We start from the raw sequence: 22,407 nt of genomic DNA on the forward strand, positions 1-22,407 counted from the left end.
TCTCATTGCCAAACACGATTCCCAAGGCTTGAGAAGCAAGCAAATAAATGACAGTTGTTGTTTTAAGTTAAAAAAAATTGGAATGGTGTCGTATGCATTATTAGCGAAATAAAACACATCGTCTCAACAATCCTTCATACCTATCCCTTACGCCTTATGACTCCTTATACAGATTAAATTTCCCACGATACTGGTTGACTAGTGAATGGCTTTCAGTAAGTAAATTGTACTGATGGTCTCCTAATGCAGTAGTTTGGGCTTAATATCTGTTCATATTCAGATATTATTGGTCCTTAATTCTTGCTAGTTTCTAAATACCACACAGACTGTTTTCTCTCCACTGTACATTTCTTAACTACATGCATTAACTTATTTAGCTATGATGGTGGTTGGAGCTGTAGTGAAAAACCTCATTTTCCTCTTTTTAAAAGAATTAAGGCTACGGGCAGTGGATCATGTCTGTAATCCCAGCACTTTGGGAGATCGCTTGAGCCTAGGAGTTCAAGACCGGCCTGGGCAACATGGCAAAACTCCATCTCTACAAAAATTACAAAAATTAGCTGGGTGTAGTAGTACATGCCTGTAGTCTCAGCTACTTGGGAGACTGAGGTGGGAGGATCACTTTAGCCCAGGTAAATTCAAGTTTTGCATTGAGTCATGAGCGTCCCACCACACTCCAGCCTGGGTAACAGAGTGAGACCCTGTCTCAAAAAGAGAGAGAAAGAGAATTAAATAAAAATAACATATGCCCATAAATGTAAAATAACAAATTTAGTAAACACTGATATTTCATAGCATTACAGATCAGTCAATCTCAGAATAAAGGGAAGCTGTATATTCCCAGCAGAACTGACATCTACGGAACTCTAGAAGCCAAAGTCCCTTAGATTTATTCACATTCTAAATCTCTAAGTTCCCTCCTTCCATTTGAGGGACCATTTTAATGAGAATTTAGTAAGATAATATACACAAAATTTCTGGGAGAATGACTTGACAAAACACAGCAAGTTACAGAGACTGGAGTGACAAGCCAGATATAATTAGCAACTTACCACTCACACGCTGAACTACACAGCCACTGTTCTTCTCTGCTCGCTCTTAATAACATTTCTTAATAAAACAACCGTTTTTATTTATTTATTTTTTCCTGAGACAGTCTCGCTCTGTCACCCTGGCTGGAGTCCAATGGTATAATCTCGGCTCACTGCAACCTCCACCTCCTGGTTTCAAATAATTCTCCTGCCTCAGCCTCCTGAGTAGCTGGGATTACAGGCACGTGCCATGATGCCTGGCTAATTTTTTGTATTTTTAGTAGAGACGGGGTTTCACTGTGTTAGCCAGGATGGTCTCTATCTCCTGACATCATGATTCACCCACCTCGGCCTCCCAAAGTGCTGGGATTACAGGAGTGAGCCACCATGCCCGGCCAATTACAACCATTTTAACTATAGGCAAAGATAGTGTATAGTCTGTAGGCAGTCTAGTCAATTCATTATAAGATTTATAAGGGAAAGTTTATCATTTTAATTATCATCATTATCAGCACCTACAATACTGAGGCTTTATGGGATCGTCTTTACAATCTCCCGAATGGATGAATTTAGACATAAGAATTGCATCACCGCAGCTTCTAACCACAAATATAGAGAATTGAAATTGTGGGGCCAACAGAAGACTCTCCTCTCAATGCATCTATGTGAAAAGGCGGATTAGTACTGAACAACACAATAATTACACTTTGCCAGGCTCTGCGAGGGCCAAATATAGAGAGAACTAATTGCTCAGTAATACTTAACCTTTGTGCCAGCAATGAATATCCAACTGTCAGTGAGCTGTTGGGTATTTGAGGCAATATCACGCATAGGTTTAATTTAAACTGGCTCTTAGAGTCTCAGAAGTGAACCTTTATTCATGGCGTTAAAGTACATTAAAATGGAGACCAGGCCAGAGGAATCCAGGAACATACCAAACCAGCAAACTCATGAACAACCGCGACCTGGCTTGGTGTGCAAACATAAGCGACAGATGCAAACATGATAACTTGAGCACTCTATCTTGTAAATGCCTATATTAAAGAAAAACATAAGCGCAACCAATCAGAAGCAGCCAACAAACTTATATAACTAAGGACTTTCCAGTGAGATAGACCAAATAAGGTAGCTGTATAACTGCAAACATTCAAGCGCTGTCTTTACTCTACTTCTGTCTCTGTCCTGAAAAAGCCTTCTCTTGTGTTCCCTCCGTGGAGCTCCTCAACCACTTCTGGTTCATGAATCATGGCTGGTTCAGAACCACTGTAAAATTGTATTGTGTCTCGGTTTACTTTTTTATTTGTACAGATTTATGGGAGTAGAAGGGCCGTTTTGTTCCATGCATAGATTGCATAGTGATGGAGTCAGGGTCTTTAGGGTATTCATCAACCAAATAACATACATTGTAACATTAATATCAGTTTACTTTTTAACAATAGGAACAAGGAGATTGGACCAACCAATATTCTCTGGGTTGGCAGGAAGCCAAAGTGAGGCTAGACCTTTAAATCATTCAAACTTCTCCTGGGTATGTAATGTGATTAATATATTATGAACCTAAAACAATGGTTAAATTCCCTGAGAGCACCAGACAGACAGTCATTGTGAACTGCGCTCAACTGGTCCCTTCACAGTCACCATTCCAAAAAGACATGGTTCTGAGCTGTATTGGCTTTAACTCTAGGGAGCATTTCTTTTCTTTTTGAACCCTTTCTCTAAAGTGAAGATACAGTTCCTTTTACCAGTGTCACTTCCATTTCTGCTCACTGAGCTTTGGCTGGTTTGAACTCGGCTCAAACAAAGACCCCAGCAACAACTTTAACAAGAGAGAAAATAACAAATGTCCCTCTCCCTACTCTCACTCATGTCTGCTGAGTGGTATTGAACTTGAACTTCCCCTCTGAAAAAGAAACCAATGTTTGCCACACAGAGCTTCTGGTTTAACCTAAACTTTTTTTTTTTTTTTTTTAAGGTGGAGTCTCGCTCCGTCGTCCAGGCTGGAGTGCAGTGGCGCGATCTCAGCTCACTGCAACCTCTGCCTCCCAGGTTCAAGCAATTCTCATGCCTCAGCCTTCTGAGTAGCTGGGACTACAGGCGCCGCCACCATTGGGCCTGGCTAATTGTTGTATTTTTAGTAGAGATGGGGCCTCACCATGTTAGCCAGGATGGTCTCAATCTCCTGACCTCGTGATCCACTTGCCTCAGCCTCCCAAAGTGCTGGGATTACAGGTGTGAGCTACCGCACTGGGCCTAACCTAAACTTTTGTTTATTTATTTTATTGCATTGTTTGTAATTTAACAAGGTAGTTGAAAAGTGATACTTTTTTAAATTTCATGAGATATGCACTGTTTTATTCCTTCATTTTAAACCACTCTATCAGCGTATGGTTAATATACAAAAAGCTGTACATATTTAATATATACAACTTGAGGAGCTTGGAGACAAGTATACTTCCGTGAAACCATCACCACAATCCTTACCATAAGCCTGTCCATCACCTCCAGAAATTTCCCTTTAATCTCTTTATTATTATTTTTGTGGTCTGACCAGAATTTGCCAGGCTGGAATTTCCTAATCCTAGCAAGCCTGGGGGCCTGGGGGCACTGCAGGAGACTGGGGCATGTTTCATCCCTATTTTCATCTATTTACATCTGCATAAGGCAGACACCCCCAGAGCGGCCATTTCAGAGGCCTCCTCTGGGAATGCGTTCTTTTCCCAGGGCTGTTACTTATTCATATTCCTTACTGGGGAAAAAATTCAGTGATATTTATCTTACCCATTTTCAGAAATAAGAGAAATATGGCTCTGTTCCACCCGGCCCACAGACAGTCAGACTTTTAAGGTTATCTCCCTTGTTCCCTGAAAATCACTGTTACCCTGCTCTTAAGGTGCCAGATTTTATATTGTTCAAATACACATGCTCTACAAACAATTTGTGCAGTTAACACAATCATCACAGGATCCTGAGGCAACATTCATCCTCAGCTTACGGAGATGATGGGATTAAGAGATTAAAGTAAAGAAAGCCATAGGAAATCACAAGAGTATTGATTGGGGAAGGGATAAATGTCCATGAAATCTTCACAATTTATGTTCTTCTGCCAGGGCTTCAGCCGGTCCCTCCGTTCAGTCATTTGAACATGACTCCTGCTTTTCACCTAAGAGTAACCTCTATCTGTATCATGGGATGGTCTTATAATAAGAATATGAGAGCTGGTGCCTAAAAAGTAGCAAGCAAAAGTGGAAAGAAGTGGGGAGAGGGAAGCCTTACTATCATAAATATTTGTAGATAAAATAGGTAAATCTAACAAACTTCAAAAAAAAAATCCTCTACTATAGAGTTTACAGCATGTATAGAATGCCTAGTCTAATTCTTTATCTAGAAATAGGACTGTTTAAGAGGTGAGAGTACACTTTAAAGTCATCAAAAAGAGTAGCATTGCTTTTTCTTTAAATTACCTGTTTATGTCATTTACTTGATTTTTTAATTTTTGTTATGGATTTATAAGAGGTTTTGTGGACGTTACCAAAATTAGCTTTGGTCCAAGTGTGTTGCTGATTTTGCTTGATATATTGTTAGCTTTTGGTTTTTCAAAGTGATAGTCTTAACTAGTCAAAACTTCCTCAAAGGATTGACATCAGCAAAATGGCAGACTAGGAAGCTTCAATTCCTCGTTTCCCCATGGAACCATCAAAAATGACCAGAAAGTTGCTGAACTAATCTTAGAGTAGCTGTGGGAAAAAAAAGTTTACAGCAACCACGTAAATACCTAATAAAAAGTTCACCTTAAAAAGGTAGGAAATTGTATGGTATTTTTCTTTACCGCTGCCCCACTCCATCCTTGCCTCAGCATGGTCTCGTTCTAGAGGAGGCAGCAGCCCAGCTTCTGCTTATCTCTTTTTGCCTTCCTGCAAAAGCTGAGAGAGATGGTTGTTTATTCGAGTATTGAAGTGCCAACAAAAAATCATAGGGTATACAAAGAAGTAGTAAAACCTGGTCTAATCAAAGGAAAATGTAAATCTCCAGGTAATATCCCTAGAGAGCATGTACATTGGACCTACAAGACAAAGACTTTAAAATAGCTGTCTTGAATATGCTCAAAGATCTAAAGAAAAACACAAAGAACCAAAGAAAATGAGGACAACAATAAACAGACAAAATAAGAACGTCAGCAGAGACCAGAGTGGTGGCTCACGCCTATAATCCCAGCACTTTGGGAGGCCAAGGCGGGCAGATCACTTAAGGTCAGGACTTTGATACCATCCTGGCCAAAATGGTGAAACTCTGTCTCTACTAAAAACACAAAAATTAGCTGGGCATGGTGGCGCATGCTGCTAATCCCAGCTACTTGGGAGGCTGAGGCAGGAGAATCGCTTGAACCCAGGAGGGGGAGGTTGCAGTGAGCTGAGATTGCACCACTGCACTCCAGCCTGGGTGACAGAGCAAAACTCTGTCTCAAAAAAAAAAAAAAAAAAAAAAAAGCAGAGAAGTTAAAATTATACATATAAAATATGAAGCTGAAAAATACAACTGAATTGAAAAATTTACTAGAGGGATTTCAACTGCAGATTTCAGCAAGCAGAAGAAAGAATCAGTAAATTTAAAGGCAATACAATTAAAATTATTGAGTCTGAGGAGCAAAACAGGAAAGAAAAAAAAAGAATAAACAAAAGGGAATAGAGCCTCATGGCCTTATGAAACACTGGCAAGTAGGCCACTATATGCATTATGGGAGTTCAGAAAAAGAAGAGAGACAGAAAGGGGCAAGGAGGTTATGTGAAGAAACATGGTCCCAAATTTTACAAATGTGATGAAGTACATGAGTCTAAAAATCCGAGAAGCTCAATGAACTTTAGGTAAGATGAACATAAAGAGACTCACAGTGAGGCACATGATAATCAAAATAAAAGTCTAAGACATATATAATCTTGAAAGCAGCAAGAGAGAAGTTACTTATGACATACAAAAGATCCTCAGTAAAATTATTGGTGGATTTGTTAGTAAAAACCTTTGAGGCCAGAATGCAGTGAGGCGATATATTTAAAGTGCTAAAAGAAAAAAAAATCTGTCAATCAAGAATTCTATATCTGGTGAAACTGTCTTTCAACAATGAAGGAGAAATGAAGACATTCCTAGATAAAGAAAAGTGGAGGGAGTTCATTATCACTAGATCTGCCCTACAAGACATGCTAAAGACTAGGAATCCTTTAGATTAAAATAAAATGATTCTAGACAGTAACTCAAAGCCATATAAAGACATAAAGATCTTTAGTAAGCCTAAGCATATGGTTAAAAAAAATGCTTTATTATAATTTTGGTTTGTAACTTCACTTTTTTCTTTTCTAGAGAATTTAAAAGATAAATGCATAAAAATAACTATAAATCTATGTTAGTTGAGTACATGATGTATAAAGGTGTAATCTGGACATAAATAGCATAAAGTCACAGGAGGTGGAGATATTTAAAAGTCCACTTGTGTGCAATTAAAGTTAAATTGGTATCAATTCAAATTATATTGGTATAACTTTAAAATGTTGCATGCAATTCCCATGATAACCACAAAGAAATTGCTGATAATATATACAAATAATTCTAACCGGAAATGAAAAAGAGGCATTAAAATTGATTTTAGTTTTTTAAAATGTATTATAAGACTACAGTAAAAAACTGTATACCAACAAATTGGATAATATAGGTGCAATGGCCAAATCCTCAGAAACATACAACCTACCAAGACTGAATCACAAAGCTGTAGAAAATCTGAATGGACCTATTACTAGTAAGAAGTTTGAATCAGTAACCAAAACATTCCAAACAACAGCAAGATCTCTGACCTAGATGGTTTACTAACGAATTCTACCACACGTTTAAAAAATTAGCACCAATCTTTCTCAAACTTTTCCGAAAACCGGGAGACAAAGGAACACTTCTAATTTATTTGATGAGGCCAGCATCACCCTACTACCAAAGCCAAAGTCACTACAAGAAAAGAAAATTGCAGGCCAGGATCCCTTGTAAATACTGATATAAGTATCTTTAGCAAAATGCTAGCAGCATATTTAACAGATTATGCATCATGACCAAGTGGGATTTATTCCTGGAATGCATTGATGGTTCAACATACAAAGGTTAACCAATGTAATATTCCACATTAACAGAATGGAAAAGAAAGTCACATGATTGGTCCCACACGGTGGCTCACACCTGTAATCCCAGTACATTGAGAGGCCGACTTGGGTGGTAAGATGTTTGAGACCAGCCTGACCAACATGGTAAAACCCCGTTTCTGCTAAAAAATACAAAAATTAGCCTGATGTGGTGGCGGCGCCTGTAGTCCCAGCTACTGGGGAGGCCGAGGCAGGAGACTCGCTTGAACCAGGGAGGTGAAGGTTTCAGTGAGCTGAGATCATGCCACTGCACTCCTGCCTCGGCAACAAAGCAAGACTCTGCCTCAAAAAAAAAAAAAATAATAATAATAATAAATAAAAACAAAAACACATGATCATCTCATTTGATGCAGAAAAAGCATTTGCTCCTGTTAAAAACCCTTTTGTGATAGAAATACTCAACTCTTTTATATGATTTAAAGATTGTTTTGATGACAGAGTAAAATACAACGACTCCCAGATAGGTGAAAAGCAGAATTATTTGTTACTTACGGTTCCAAATAGAGAAGGCTTCTAGGCAGGGCCATGCAGGGAATTGAGCCTAGGCCAGGGTAACAGCAACCTGGAGCTGTGGGAAGCAGCTTACGTATGGCAAGCTGGGTGGAGCGGGCTAGATTCTGTGGGTTTCCTGTGGGTTGGCTATTTGAATACTTTCAGAGGGCTCTGGGAGATAGGGGCTGTCCCTCCTGCTATGGTAACTGGCCCTAAGGTGATTTGCGTGGGTGTGTAGTGGCCTGTAGTGTGACAGCCCTATAAGGGAAGTGGTTCAGTTGTGGACTTAATCACCTCCTCGATGAGAGGAGATGACCAGCCTCTCATCAGCTTCTCACTACTGGGTCAGGACAGATTTTTAAAAAGCTATATTACAATTGATTCCCTGATGCACTGTTCTCAGTTTTAAGTTTAGTTTTTTGTTTTGTTTTGTTTTGTTTTTTGTTGTTGTTTTTGGTGGGTGTGTTGGGGGAGGTACTTGAGTAGCTCAAATAGTACAGGAGATTTCCAGAGAGTAGGGCATAAGTTGTCTTAAACAGCATAGAAAACAATTTATTATAAGAGTCAAAAACAGACAAACAAGGAAAAGTATAAGGAGTTTCTGAAGGATGGTTCATAACCAAGTTCCCTATTCATAATTGTCAAGAATGCAGACCTGAAATGCCCAGGGTCTCTAACAATATCTTCACGGAGTTGTAACATATGTTCAAAATAGGAGTTATACTTTCATGACCGTAATACCTCAGTGTATTTCTTGGGTCAAGATAGCAGGTCTAGCAGTTATGTTAGGGGAGAATATTAATCACTTAGTAAGAGATATGTAAAGAATAATGGCATTTGTAACCAAATGAAATGAGTAGCTGTGGTGGTCATGGTCAAAGACTCAGGGCAGGAGGTGGTGGTGGATAGATTGAGGTGGATACCTGGACGCGGATGGCGGGAGGTGGATATCTGGGTTTGGATGGCTGGAGGTGGATATCTGGGTTTGGATGGCGGGAGGTGGATATCTGGGTTTGGATGGCTGGAGGTGGATGGCTGGAATTGGATAGCTGGAGGTGGATGACTGGAGGGTGGATGGCTGGAGGTGGATGGCTGGAGGATGGATGGCTGGAGGTGGATGGCTGGAATTGGATAGCTGGAGGTGGATGGCTGGATGTGAATATCTGCAGGTGGATGACTGGAGGATGGATGGCTGGAGGATGGATGGCTGGAGGTGGATGGCTGGAGGATGGATGGCTGGAGGATGGATGGCTGGAGGTGGATGGCTGCAGGTGGATGACTGGAGGATGGATGGCTGTAGGTGGATGGCTGGAGGTGGATGGCTGGAGGATGGATGGCTGGAGGTGGATGGCTGGAGGATGGATGGCTGGAGGATGGATGGCTGGAGGATGGATGACTGGGGGTGGATGGCTGGAGGTGGATGGCTGGAGGTGGATGGCTGGAGGTGGATGGCTGGAGGTGGATGACTGGAAGGTGGATGGCTGGAAGGTGGATGGCTGGGGGTGGATGGCTGGGGGTGGATGACTGGAAGGTGGATGGCTGGAAGGTGGATGGCTGGAGGTGGATGGCTGGAGGTGGATGGCTGGAGGATGGATGACTGGGGGTGGATGACTGGAAGGTGGATGGCTGGGAGTGGATGGCTGGAGGGTGGATGGCTGGGGGTGGATGGCTAGAGGTGGATGGCTGGGGGGTGGATGCCTGGAGGTGGATATCTGGAGGTGGTTGGCAGGAGGTGGCTATCTGGAGGTTGATGGCTAGAGGTGGATGGCAGGAGGTGGATATCTGGAGGTGGATGGCAGGAGGTGGATATCTGGAGGTGGATGGCTGGAGGTGGATAGCTGGAGGTGGATGGCTGGAAGTGGATGGCTGGGGGTGTATATCAGGAGGTGGATGGCAGGAGGTGGATGACTGGAGGTGGATAGCTGTGGGTGGATGGCTGGAGGTGGATATCTGGAGGTTAATGGCTGGAGGTGGATGACTGGAGGTGGATATCTAGAGGTGGATAACTGGAGGTGGATGGCTGGAGATGGATAGCTGGGGGTTGATGGCTGGAGGTGAATGGATGGAAGTGGATTGCTGGAGGTGGATACCTGGAGGTGGATGTCTGGAAGTGGTTGGCTGGAGGTGAATAGCTAGAGGTGTATATCTGGAGGTGGATAGCTGGAGGTGGATAGCTGGAAGTGGATGGCTGGAAGTGGATGGCTGGGGGTGGACAGCTGAAGGTGAATGGCTGGAGGTGGATATGTGGAGGTGGATGGCTGGAGGTGGATACCTGAAGGTGGAATGCTGTAGGGGGATATCTGGAGGTGGATGGCTGGGGGTGGATATGTGTAGATGGATATCTAGAGGTGGATGGCTGGAGGTAGATGGCTGGGGGTGAGTGACTGGAGGTGAATATCTGGAGATGGATAACTGGAGGTGGATGACTGGGGGTGTATGGCTGGAGGTGGATATCTGGAGGTGGATAGCTGGAGGTGGATGGCTGGAGGTAGATGGCTGGGGGTGAGTGACTGGAGGTGAATATCTGGAGATGGATAACTGGAGGTGGATGACTGGGGGTGTATGGCTGGAGGTGGATATCTGGAGGTGGATAGCTGGAGGTGGATTGTTATGCCCAGACTGTTTGTTCCCCAAAGAAAACCACCAGAGTCCAGAGTCAAAGCCAAGCGGCAAGCATCTTTACTACAAGTTCGAACCTGGTCCCTCCTTTACACAGTATACAAGAGGGCCCCGAACAATGCGAGCGTTTGCTTTTTATAGCCCGAAAGTTGTAGGGGAACAAAGAAATTCTTTTGGCTCCTGCGCTTTCAGTAACCTTGAACGGCTGTCTCCTTATCGGAGACTTTCCAGGTGGTGTTTGTACTGGGCTCAGGGAGTTTGAGAGATATATGGTGGTGGGATGGGAGGATGGGATGTGTTTGTGCTAGGCTCAGGGAGTTTTGAGCCCGGGGCTGAGGAATGTGCCCAGCTCCTTTCAGGATGGCTAGAGGTGGATAGCTGGGGTGGATGGCTGGAGGTGGATATCTGGAGGTGGATGGCTGGAGGTGGATAGGTGGAGGTGGATGGCTGGGGGTGGATAGCTGGGTGTGTATGGCTGGAGGTGGATATCTGGAGGTGGATGGCTGGAGGTGGATATCTGGAGGTGGATAGATGGCAGAAGGAGATGAACAGTGGGACGTTCTCTCCTCTGTGGGTCAGCGAGTGAACTGATATGAGGAAGGTCCCCCTGAGGGAAGCAAACATTTTCATTAATATTTAGAATAGCACAAATAGTGGTGACCATGATATGATTTGCCTTTAGACGTGGGAGTGTACAGGTGTATGCTTTGGCAGAGAGTAAGGTGCATAGCAGGATCAAGGAGTAGGCAAATGGCAAGCTCAGGAAGTGTAATAGATTCTCTAATATCAAAGGAAGAGAAGCAATAAATGACTGTGTCCAATTTGTCAGAGCCTTAAGAAAGGCAGCCTGTGGGCATCACTGAGGCAGTAGTTTCAGCATCTGGGTTGCACTTGTCTTCGACGTAGAGAGCAGTATCATCCTTAGGGGCGAGCTAGGGTGGTGTCTCATTTGTGGAACTAGACTGTCCTTCCCAAGTGGATACCCATTTGTGTTAATGTGAGTCATGTTTTTGTGACCCTGTCGTATTGTAACAAGGCTGAGCTGCTTGTAGAATTTGAGGGCATTGTTGGTCCTGGGAGCTTGACTTGTAAAAAAAAAAAAAAAAAAAAAGAAAATCCCAAAGCAACAATAATAACAACAATAAAACAAAGTAAGTGTTGGTAAGGATGTGGATCGACTGAAACCCTTGTGTGTTGCTGACAGGAATGTAAAATGGAGACGACACTGTGAAAAATAATATGTTGGGTCCTCAAAAAATTAAACATAGAATGACTATGTAATCCTACAATTCCACTTCTAGGAGTATGCCCACGAGATTCAACAGCACAGACTTGAACAGGTACGTGCACACCAATGTTCATAGCAGCATTACTGGCCATACAGAAAGGGGGAGACATGGCCATCAATGGGCAGATGCATAAGCAGAATGTGGTATATACCTACGGTGGAATATTATTCAGCCTGAAAAGGGAATACAATTCTGATATTTCATTCACTACAACACGGATGAGACTTGAAAACATGCTGAATGCAATAAGCCACACTCAAAAGGATAGATATTGTATGATTCCATTTGATTAGAATAGTCAAATTTATAGAGACAAAAAGTAGAATAATGGTTACTGGGGACTCGGAAGCAGAAGGTAGCAGGGAGCTACTGTTTATTGGGCACAGAGTTCAGTTTAGGGGAAGAAAACAGTTCTGAAGATACCGAGCGTTGCACCATCTGGAGACTGATGGTGCCACAATACAAATGCGATTAATGCCACTGAATTGTGCACTTACAAATGGTTAAAAGGGGCCGGGAGCAGTGGCCCACGCCTGTAATCCCCGCACTTTGGGAGGCCCAGGCGGGCGGATCACGAGGTCAGGAGATCGAGACCATCCTGGCTAACACGGTGAAACCCCGTCTCTACTGAAAATACAAAAAACTAGCCAGGCGAGGTGGCGGCGCCTGTGGTCCCAGCTACTCGGGAGGCTGAGGCAGGAGAATGGCGGGAACCCGGGAGGCGGAGCTTGCAGGGAGCCAAGATGGCGCCGCTCACTCCAGCCTGGGCTGCAGAGCGAGACTCCGTCTCAAAACAAACAAACAAACAAACAAACAAAAAAGACAAACCAGACAGGCAGTACCTCAGAGTACAAACAAATGTACAATAGCTGTCAGCACGTCAAGAGCTGCATTCCATGAGCAATGTAGTGTTTCTCAAGGAGTATCCACAGGCACAGGCTGGGAAACGCACCTGATTTTGTCTGTAAAATCCCCATCTGGTGGCACTCAGACACCGTGACACCCAGGTGGCTGCACATCCCAGGACATGCCACCAACACATTCAAAAGGGAGGTTGGCCAAACAGAGACCATTGACGTGGACTTCGTATCAAGGTTTTAAGAGACTTAAAAAATGTATGCTTTTTAAAATAAGCATATGCTTTTAATGTTATGATACTTATTGTTGGATTTTCATGGAAAATGTTACACAGATTAACAAATTTCATTCGTAATGTATGTTACTCCACCGAATAGTTCTTGAGGATAGCTGTTTTCATATATTCTCAATGATAGTTAAACTTTGAGAGTTTGATAAATGGAAAAGAATATCTTACTGTTTGTTGATTTTAAATCATTGCAGCTATATTTTTAATTTTTATTATATAACTTTAATTTTTAATGTTATTTTTGTTCATTTGTATTTTCTTTTCACTGAAGTGCCTGCTCCTGTCATTTGTCTTGTTTTTCTACTATTTTTATGTATGTATTTTTTATTTGTAAGAAGTTTTTGAATATTAAAAAAGTTAGCTTTTGTCATATAAGCTACTGTTTTTGTCTGGATTGTTGTATTTTTTTTTATGAGACAGAATGTCACCCTGTCACCCCATCACCCCGGCTTTATTTTATTTTATTTTATTTGAGTTTAGTTTAGTTTAGTTTAAGATAAGCTCTTGCTCTACCACCCAGACTAGAGTGCAGTTGTGTGATCTCATCTCACTGCAGCCTTGACCTCTCAGGCTGAAGATTCTCCCACCTCAGCCTCCTGAGTAGCCTGGACTACGGGCACAGGCCACCGGCCTAACTAGTTTTTTTTTTTTTTTTTTTTTTGTTTTTGTAGATTTCACAATGTTGCCCAGGCTGGTTTCAAACTCCCGGGCTCAAGTGATCCACCTGCCTCAGACTCCCAGAGTGCTGGGATAACAGGCATGAGCCACTGTGCCCGGCCAGGTGTGTTGTGTTTTGTGTCAGAACACACACAACATTTATCCATCAGGTTTTCCACCTTATTTCAGTGTGGTTTGGGGCACCCCAAAACAATATCGATAGTAACATCAAAGATCGCTAATCATAGATCACCATAACAGATGTAATGATAATACAACATAAAATAATGTATAGTAAATACTGTGACATATAACAGATTTAATAAACAATAATATATAATAATGAAATAATAAAAAGTTAGAAATATGATGAGAATGAGCAAAATGTGGTACAGAGACATGAAGTGAGCATGAGCTGTTAAAAAGGAATGGTGCCGGCAGATTTGCTTGACACAGAATTGCCACAAACCTTCAATCCGTAAAAAGTGCAATATCTGTGAAGCACAGTAAAATGAAGCACAATAAAAGTGTGCCTGTATTAGTATTGTTATTTTAAGACTGTGTCTACTGCGAAGAATGTGGGGTAAAGCAAATAAGTAATTAGTGGATATTCCAATTCTATCATCCCTTGTATTCTTGTAAACCAGCATCTTCCTGTGGAAGAAAGAAAATACAGATTTAATACGGAAGCATTAGGTAAAACTATGTAGTTCTGAATTTGGATCAGAAGTACTAGTATAGGCTGGGCGTGGTGGCTCACACCTGTAATCCCAACACACTGGGAGGCCAAGGCAGGCAGATCACAAAGTTAAGAGATCGAAAGCATCCTGGCCAACAGGGTGAAACCCCATCTCTACTAAAAATACAAAAATTAGCCGGACGTGGTGGCACATGCCTGTAGTCTCAGCTACTCAGGAGGCTGAGGCAGGAGAATTGCTTGAACCAGGAAGGCAGAGGTTGCAATGAGCCGAGAACGCACCACTGCACTCCAGACTGGGCAACAGAGTGGGACTGTTTCCAAAAAAAAAAAAAAAAAAAGAAAGAAAAAAGAAATACTAGTATAGGCTGGGTGAGGTGGCTCACACCTGTAATCCCAGGACTTTGGGAGGCCGAGGCGAATGGATCACCTGGAGTCAGGAGTTCGAGACCAGCCTGGTCAACATGGTGAAATCCGTCTCTACTAAAAATACAAAAATTAGCTGGTCCTGGCAGGCGCCTGTAATCCCAGCTACTCTGGGAAGGGAAGGCAAGAGAATCGCTTGAACCCGGGAGGTGGAGGTTGCAACGAGCCAAGATCCCACCACGGTACTCCAGCCTGGGCGACTAGAGAGCGAGACTCCGTCTGGAAGAAGAAAAAAGAAATACTAGTATAAATTCTGTCTAGAGACAGAAGGAATGATTATTCTTGGTCCCAGATTGTGATTTTTATATACCATTTCCCAGCAAAAGAAACCAGGTTTCTAAGAGAAGTGGATAATTTCAGATCTGGGGAAGGAAATGCACAAAAGGAGCCGGAGACACTTTATTCTTATCATTCTTACAGCAAGGAAGAGATCAAAGATGCCTAGGATAGTGACATTTACATAAAAACTCTTTTTCCTCGCAGTATTTTAGCCACTAGTTTTTGTTTTAAAGAACGGCTTTATTTGTAGTGAAATGCAGTAAATGAATGAATTCTGGGAAGTGTATCCATTTCCAACAGGTATAAAAAAGCCCCTGATGGATGTGCCTGTGCTTCCAGCATCTCAGCTCTCCTGACACTCCCTCAACTAGTTCAGACCAGTCAGCAGCTACTGAGTTGAAATGGCCTCTTTCCCCCAAATTCTTACTCTCTTTCGAGATACAGACGACAGGTTTTCTTCACCCTTCATGCAGTGCTGGAAAACAATATTCTAAAGTGAACGTTGTGGTCTCAGAATGATTCTCAACAGTGCATTAGAAAGCTGTATATTTGCCTTACTGGCCATAAGCTAAAATTGTTCATTCTACACTTTGTTGTTGTTGTTGTTGTTTTGAGATGGAGTGTCACTCTTGTTGCCCAGGCTGGAGTGCAGTGGCACAACCTCAGCTCACCGCAACCTCCGCCTCCCAGGTTCAAGCGATTCTCCTGCCTCAGCCTCCCGAGTAGCTGGGATTATAGGCATGCACCACCACGCGCAGCTAATTTTGTATTTTTTGTAGAGATGGGGTTTCTCCATGTTGGTCAGGCTGGTCTCAAACTCCCGACCTCAGGTGATCCGCCTGTCTCGGCCTCCCAAAGTGCTGGGGTTACAGGCGTGAGCCATCGCGCCTGTCCTCCACACACATTTTTAATGTAACTACTGTTTTGGCATCGTTTCATTGGAAATACATATTGTGAGCTTTAAAAAACTAATTTACAACTTAACTCTGGTCATACAATTCACTTGCCCATATTTGGGGACACCGGTGGTTTCAAATTCTACCACAAGACATACACCTGGGATCATTTACAACTGACAAGTAAGCTCTGATGATAATTATGATTTGTTAATATCTTCAAAATAAAAGTTATGCATAGAAAGGCAAAAATAAGTGTAATCATTGCATGCAAATGTATTTAAATAGACTGCGGGAATATTCCTCAGACGCTGTGGAGAGCAATTTGCAGTCACACCTCGTCATCTTCTGCCACTCTGGGAAGCAGGCTGCAGGGAAGACAGGAGGAGGAGGAGAGGACACCCAGTGGGTGGGACTTTTCTGATACTGCATTCCCACCTCCTCCACCACCCCCGCGTCTGGCTTCTCCAGAATCTGTTGGCTAATGGACTGATAACTCCCAAGACACCAGCGCCTAATAGAGGGCACTCCTCCCGGGCTGCACCATCTTTTGGTTGCAGAAAGTGAGGAATATGTTTGCATTGATAATACATTATTATTGCGATCATACCTTTTAGCCATACAAACCCAGGTCTTTAAGTCAGTGGTGACAATGCTGTTGTCTCTGTTTGTATGGAAAGCCTCAGGCCAATGAGATCGAGACAGGGTGATGGCAGCAGTCGAGAAGACAGATGGCATATTGTCCCTTATTTCCATGTAGTAGGACCTAAGAGTGGTAGGGAAGGAGCTGTTCTTAGCCTCTGTCTCCTAAAGGAAGAGTGGACTTTTCAATGCTTTTGCCATCTTTTTTTTTTTTTTTTTTTTGAGACAGTCTTGCCTTGTTGCCCAGGCTGGAGTGCAGTGGCATGATCTCCGCTCACTGCAACCTCCGCCTCCCAGGTTCAAGCAATTCTCCTGCCTCAGCCTCTCCAGTAGCTGGGACTACAGGCGTGCGACATCACACCTGGCTAATTTTTGTATTTTTAGTAGAGATGGGGTTTCACCATATTGGCCAGGCTGGTCTTGAACTCCCGACATCGTGATCCACCAGCTTCGGCTTCCCAAAGTGCTGGGATTATAGGCGTGAGCCACTGCCCCCGGCCGCTTTTGCTATCTTTCTCATGAGTTTACCAAACGTGGAAGTGGTAGTGTCTACCTCTGACATGGCATGGGGTAGACATTCATATGCATGTACAGCCAAACATTCCCATTCAGCATACTGTACATAATGCGGGACAAAGAAAATAAATAATTATTGAATATTCTAATTCTATCATCTTCGGCATCCTTGAAAATTAGCATCTTGTGGAAGAAATAACATACAGATGTACATGGAAGAGTTATTAAAATATGTCGTTCTGAACTTTGGGAATGTTAGTATGAATTCTGTGTGCATGTGTATGTGCATATACGTATATTTCACAGGTGGCAGGTACCATCATAGATCTGCGCAAATATTTATGGTTTTCAGTGAAATACTGAAAAAATAACCTGCTTCTCAGAATAAATGCAGCAATCAACTTCATGATCCCTTTTTAAAAACCTCACCTTTATTTTTAACTTTGAGTTTGGTCCTTCAAATGCTATTAATGACATTCTAAGTTACATATCCAATTACAAACAAATTGACTTTCTTTCAGAACATTCACTGAGATTCTTTGTGTTCACCATTTCCAACAGTTCAAGCATATAGAAGAGCTGAAAAAGTTGTATAGGGAACACCCACATACCACTACTTAGCTTCTACAATTAACGTTTATTGCTTCTCAGCCGTTTGGCTAAGATTAAGTGTACAATTAACGTTTTACTGTATTTGCTTTCTCACATAATCATCCATCTATCCATCCCTCTCTTAATCCATCTTGTTGTTTGATGCATTTGAAAGTAAATTTCAGATATCAATATACTTCACTGCTAGTCTTCACAAGGCACATGGTTAACTAGAGTTTGATATTCCTTTACAGTGTTTTTTAGATAATATTTACATGCAATGAAAATGCGTAAATCTTAAGTTTTCACTTGATCAACGTGGATAAGTGAACACATCATTAAGATACAGAATGCAGCCTGGGCAACATGGCAAAACCCCGTCTCTACAAAAAAATATAAAAATTAGCTGGATGTGGTTGTGTGTGCTTGTGGTCCCAGTTACTTGGGAGACCGAGGCAGGAGGATCACTTGAGCCCAGGAGGTTGAGGCTGCAGTGAACTGTGACCACACCACTGCATTCCAGCGTGGACAACAGAGTGAGACACTGTCGCAAAAAAAAAAAAAAAAAAAAAAAAAAGATAATAGAAAGGTTATTGCTTTGGTCCCAGGAAGTTCTCTCTCACTCATTCCCTGCCAGTATTTGCCAGACACCTTCTCCCAGAAGCAACTACTGTTCTGATATCCTTTTTACCACAGATAAGTTTTTGCCTATTTCTAGAATTTCCAATAGATAGAATAATATATTATGTGGCTTCTTTCACTCAGCATATATTTTTTTTTTTTTTTTTTTAGACAGAGTATCCCTTTGTTGACCAGACCAGAGTGCAATGGTGTAATCTCGGCTCACTGCAACCTCTGCCTCCTGGATTCAAGAGATTCTCCTGTCTCAGCCTCCCGAGTAGCTGGGATTACAGGTGCCCGCCACCACGCCCAGCTAATTTTTGTATTTTTAGTAGAGATGGGGTTTCACCATGTTGGCCAGCTGGTCTTGAACTCCTGACCTCGTGATCCGCCTGCCTCGGCCTCCAATAGTGCTGGGATTACAGGCATGAGCCACTGTGCCCGGCTCCACTCAGCATGTTTTTGAGAGTCATCCATGCTACCGTTTGAATCAGCAGTTTCTTTCTTTCTATTGCTGTGTAGTATTCCATTGTATAATTCTATAGTTATTCATTCTCCTGTCAATGACCACCTGTCTTATTTCTAGGTTTTGTGTATTATAAGTAAGGTTGTTGTGAACATTCCTGGGAAAGTCTTTTTGTAACATAGGTTTTCATTTTCTTAGGTAAACAACTAGGATTGGAATTGCTAGTAGGAACGTCTTTAGTTTTATAAGAGAATGCCAGGCCTTTTGCTAAGTAATCATGTACTTTCTTACTCCCATCAAAAATGGAGGAGCCTTCCAATCGCTCTACATCTTTGCCCATGCTTGCTATTGTCAGTCTTTAGAGTTTTAGCCATTCTGATCAATCGTGATGTGGTTTTAATTTACATTTCCTTGATGACTAATATTGAGCATATTTCCATGTGATCATTGGTATATCTTTCTTTGTGAAATATCTTCAAATCCTTTCCTCCTTTTAAAAATTGGGTTACTTTCTTTTTTCTCTCTGGCTGGCTTACGTGGTGTCTGCAGCTCGTGCTCTGCCCTGAGAGGGACTTGGTGTCTCTGGTCTCTCGCACAGCCATCCCGTTGGGGGCACTTCAAGAAGCCATCTTGGGCCGAGGGCGGTGGCTCATACCTGTAATCCCAGCACTTTGGGAGGCTGAGGAGGGCAGATCACGAGGTTAAGAGATTGAGACCATCCTGGGGTCAAAAATTAGGCCTGGTGTGGTGGCTCACTCCTGTAATCCCAGCACTTTGGGAGGCCGAGGCGGGCAGATCACGAGGTCAGGATTTCGAGACCATCCTGGCTAACATGGTGAAACCCTGTCTGTACTAAAAATACAAAAATACGGTGCGCGCCTGTAGTCCTAGCTACTCAGGAGGCTGAGGCAGGAAAATCGCTCAAACCCGGGAGGCAGGGGTTGCAGTGAGATGAGATTGCACCACTGCACTCCAGCCTGGGCAACAGAGCGAGACTCTGTCTCAAAAAAAAAAAAAAAAAAACAAAAAAACAAAACCCGAAAACAGCTTGACCTCAGCTGGCGGCACAGTGAAGCACCACTATGCCCAAAGGAACGCTCCCGGGAAGCTGGTCACTGCCCTGCCTCTCCTGTTGCACTTTTAGCTTTTGGACATGCAAATTATATCCACCTGCATCCCCCAACTCCCCCCATATGAACTCTGGAGCATTAAGGGCATAAACTTTTGTTTTTGTGCTGACTTGAATTTACTAATTCATTAGTAAATTGATAATAACTTCAGCTATAAATTCCAAAAGAAGTAGACTAACATAATTAACATTTCCCTACATTAGAGTCCTGGTAGCAAGCTTAACTACTGTGGCAATAAAACACACGCTAGCCCTAAATCAAACTATTCTGGGATGTGTTGGAGAGCTGACAAATGCCACGTTGGCCACCCCCTTCATGCCCATTTATTTTAAAAGGGTGTTTGTTTTTGATTTTAAAAGGGTGTTTGTCTCAGACTGAAGAGCTGGACGACCCCCAACGTGATCAATGGCTTGACGTTTGCACAGAACAGCAGCATTCTTCTCCGCGGCAGCCCTGCAGCAACTTGAGTTTAAAGAGTGCTCGTGCAAAAGCCAAACACAACTCAAGAGAACATTTCCCCCAACGTCTGGTTTATGTTTTGGGAAGCTCTTGACATGTACTAGCAGGAACCACAGCTTCTTGAGAACCAGCTCAATAGCTAAGGAAGGAGAGGGCTCGGCACGTCTCCCGCTGGTGCTGAGGCTGCAGTTTGGCTATTGCTTAACCAAGTCATGGGGCCGAGGTTTCTGCAGGGAAGACTGGTTGGCAGGGAGCTGCTTTCGCGCCGTCCCTGTGCCGGCGGTGCTTGGTCCTCAGGTGGAGGCCTCTGCGTCCTGGCATCTGGAAATGCTGTATGAAGCCACACTTCTCTTCCTTTGCCCCAGGATTCCAGTGTGTTCCAAGTTTTAAATGGCCATTTCAGCCAGGTTGTACTTTTTGCAACGTTAAATGGTTACTTGTGGATAGATGACGCTCTTCTAATGAAAATGTTAGGAAATAGATTAAAGGGTACAAACCAAAAGAGGGCCTGTGGCTTTTAGGTTTACAGTTGGTCACAAATTTAAAGCATTTCTGACAGAAAGAGGCAGCATTACACAGCAATGAAAAGCAGTGTTTTGTAATCAGAAAGATTGAGGTTCACACCATAGTTCTGCCTCTTAGTGACTATGTGTGACTTTGCGTAAGGTTACTAAGCTCCTTAAGCCCCAGGTTTCATATCTGAATAATGGTCGTATCTACCTTACAAGACTATTGTGATGATTAAATAGAAAAATGTGCATCTACTTCTAGCATATAGTAAATACTGAGTGATCATTATAATTAGTAACTTTCAGTGATAATTATACTTTCCTATTTAATACATTTGATCAATATGCTTCTTATGATCAAATAGCCCTGTGACAGTGTATTTTACTTAATGATTCATTTATTTTCGCCAGATACAATTCCATGATTTAATATCCTTCCTTCTCTCTCTCCTTTCCTTCCTTCCTCTGAGAATTGTACATCAGCTTCTAAGTCCATGATGTAACTGTCGATGGTCTCATGTTGCTGTTAAAGTTAACCTCTAGAAGGTTACATTCTTGGCCATGTTAGTTCTCATTGTACTAAGAGTCAAGTTTTTTGTTTTTGTTTTTGAAACAGGGTCTTGCTCTGTTGCCCAGCCTGGAGTGCAATGGTGTGAGCATGGCTCACTGCAGCCTCGACCTCCTGGGCTCAAGCGATGCTCCTGGCTCAGCCTCCCTGAGTAGCTGGGATGCACCACCACACCTGGCTCATTATTTTTATTTTTTTATTTTTATAGAGATATGGTCTCACTATGCATAGGGTGGTCTTGAACTCCTGGGCTCAAGGGATCCTCCCATCTCAGCCTTTCAAATTTCTGGGATTACAGGTGTGAGCCACTGCACCCTGCTAGAGTGCGGTTCTATACCTGAACTTCCAGACAATAATAGGATCATAATTGCTGCCTTGCCCTAGATTTAGGGATTATCTTACTATTGAGAAGATTCATTTGGTGCTAGGAATGCATAATCTTCTGCTTTGAAGCACTTCTCACGGTTATGTAACAGGAGAGGCTAATCTTGCTGTGCTCCTCACTCAATTTCTGGTTACCTAAGGCTGCCTGCGGCTCCTCGGGGCTGAGACGCCAAGCAGTGTGTCATTTCGAGACACAACACTAGATGGCGCAAAGAGATCACCTTTTCCCATTAAGTCCCGCAATTCGAACTTACTGGCAAAGCAGAATTTCGTTCTATAATTAGGTGATTACATGAGTTAATCAGAGATGCAAAGAATTAGACACTTGAGTTTTCTCTTTGCTCTTTCCCGTCCTCCTCGCTGTCCTCTCATTTGTTCCTTCAGCACGCCGTGAGATTTGGGCTCTCTTGGAGGGGTAGAGAAGTCAGGGATTTTTCTGCTGCTGGAACAGGTGTAGGTAAAGGATCCACAGAGTCGATTTTCCTTCGTCTGTGGAAACAACAGGGAATAGCGTAGGTGTGTGCCTTCCATCGACCTTTGGGCTGCCTATCTTCCAGGTTCTAGAAAACTGTACTGGGCTTGCAGCCATCTCCGCCCTGGTCCTTCCCATCCCCTGGCTGGGAAGCTCAGCAGAGTGCCCACGGGTCTGGATTCCAGGTGCTGCTCCCATCTGTCATTCCCACCTGCCCTGCAGTATTGCGCCTGCTCCCAACAGCTCCATCTCTGCTAGCTACATCCTCCCTAGAGGGGCACACCTGTGCATCAGCTCCCTAGTGTGTGCGATCAACAAATTGAGTCAGGTTATCTCTAGAATTACT

The sequence above is a fragment of the Macaca thibetana genome, chromosome 5 (assembly GCF_024542745.1).
Source record: "Macaca thibetana thibetana isolate TM-01 chromosome 5, ASM2454274v1, whole genome shotgun sequence".
NCBI classification, from domain to species: Eukaryota; Metazoa; Chordata; class Mammalia; order Primates; family Cercopithecidae; genus Macaca; species Macaca thibetana.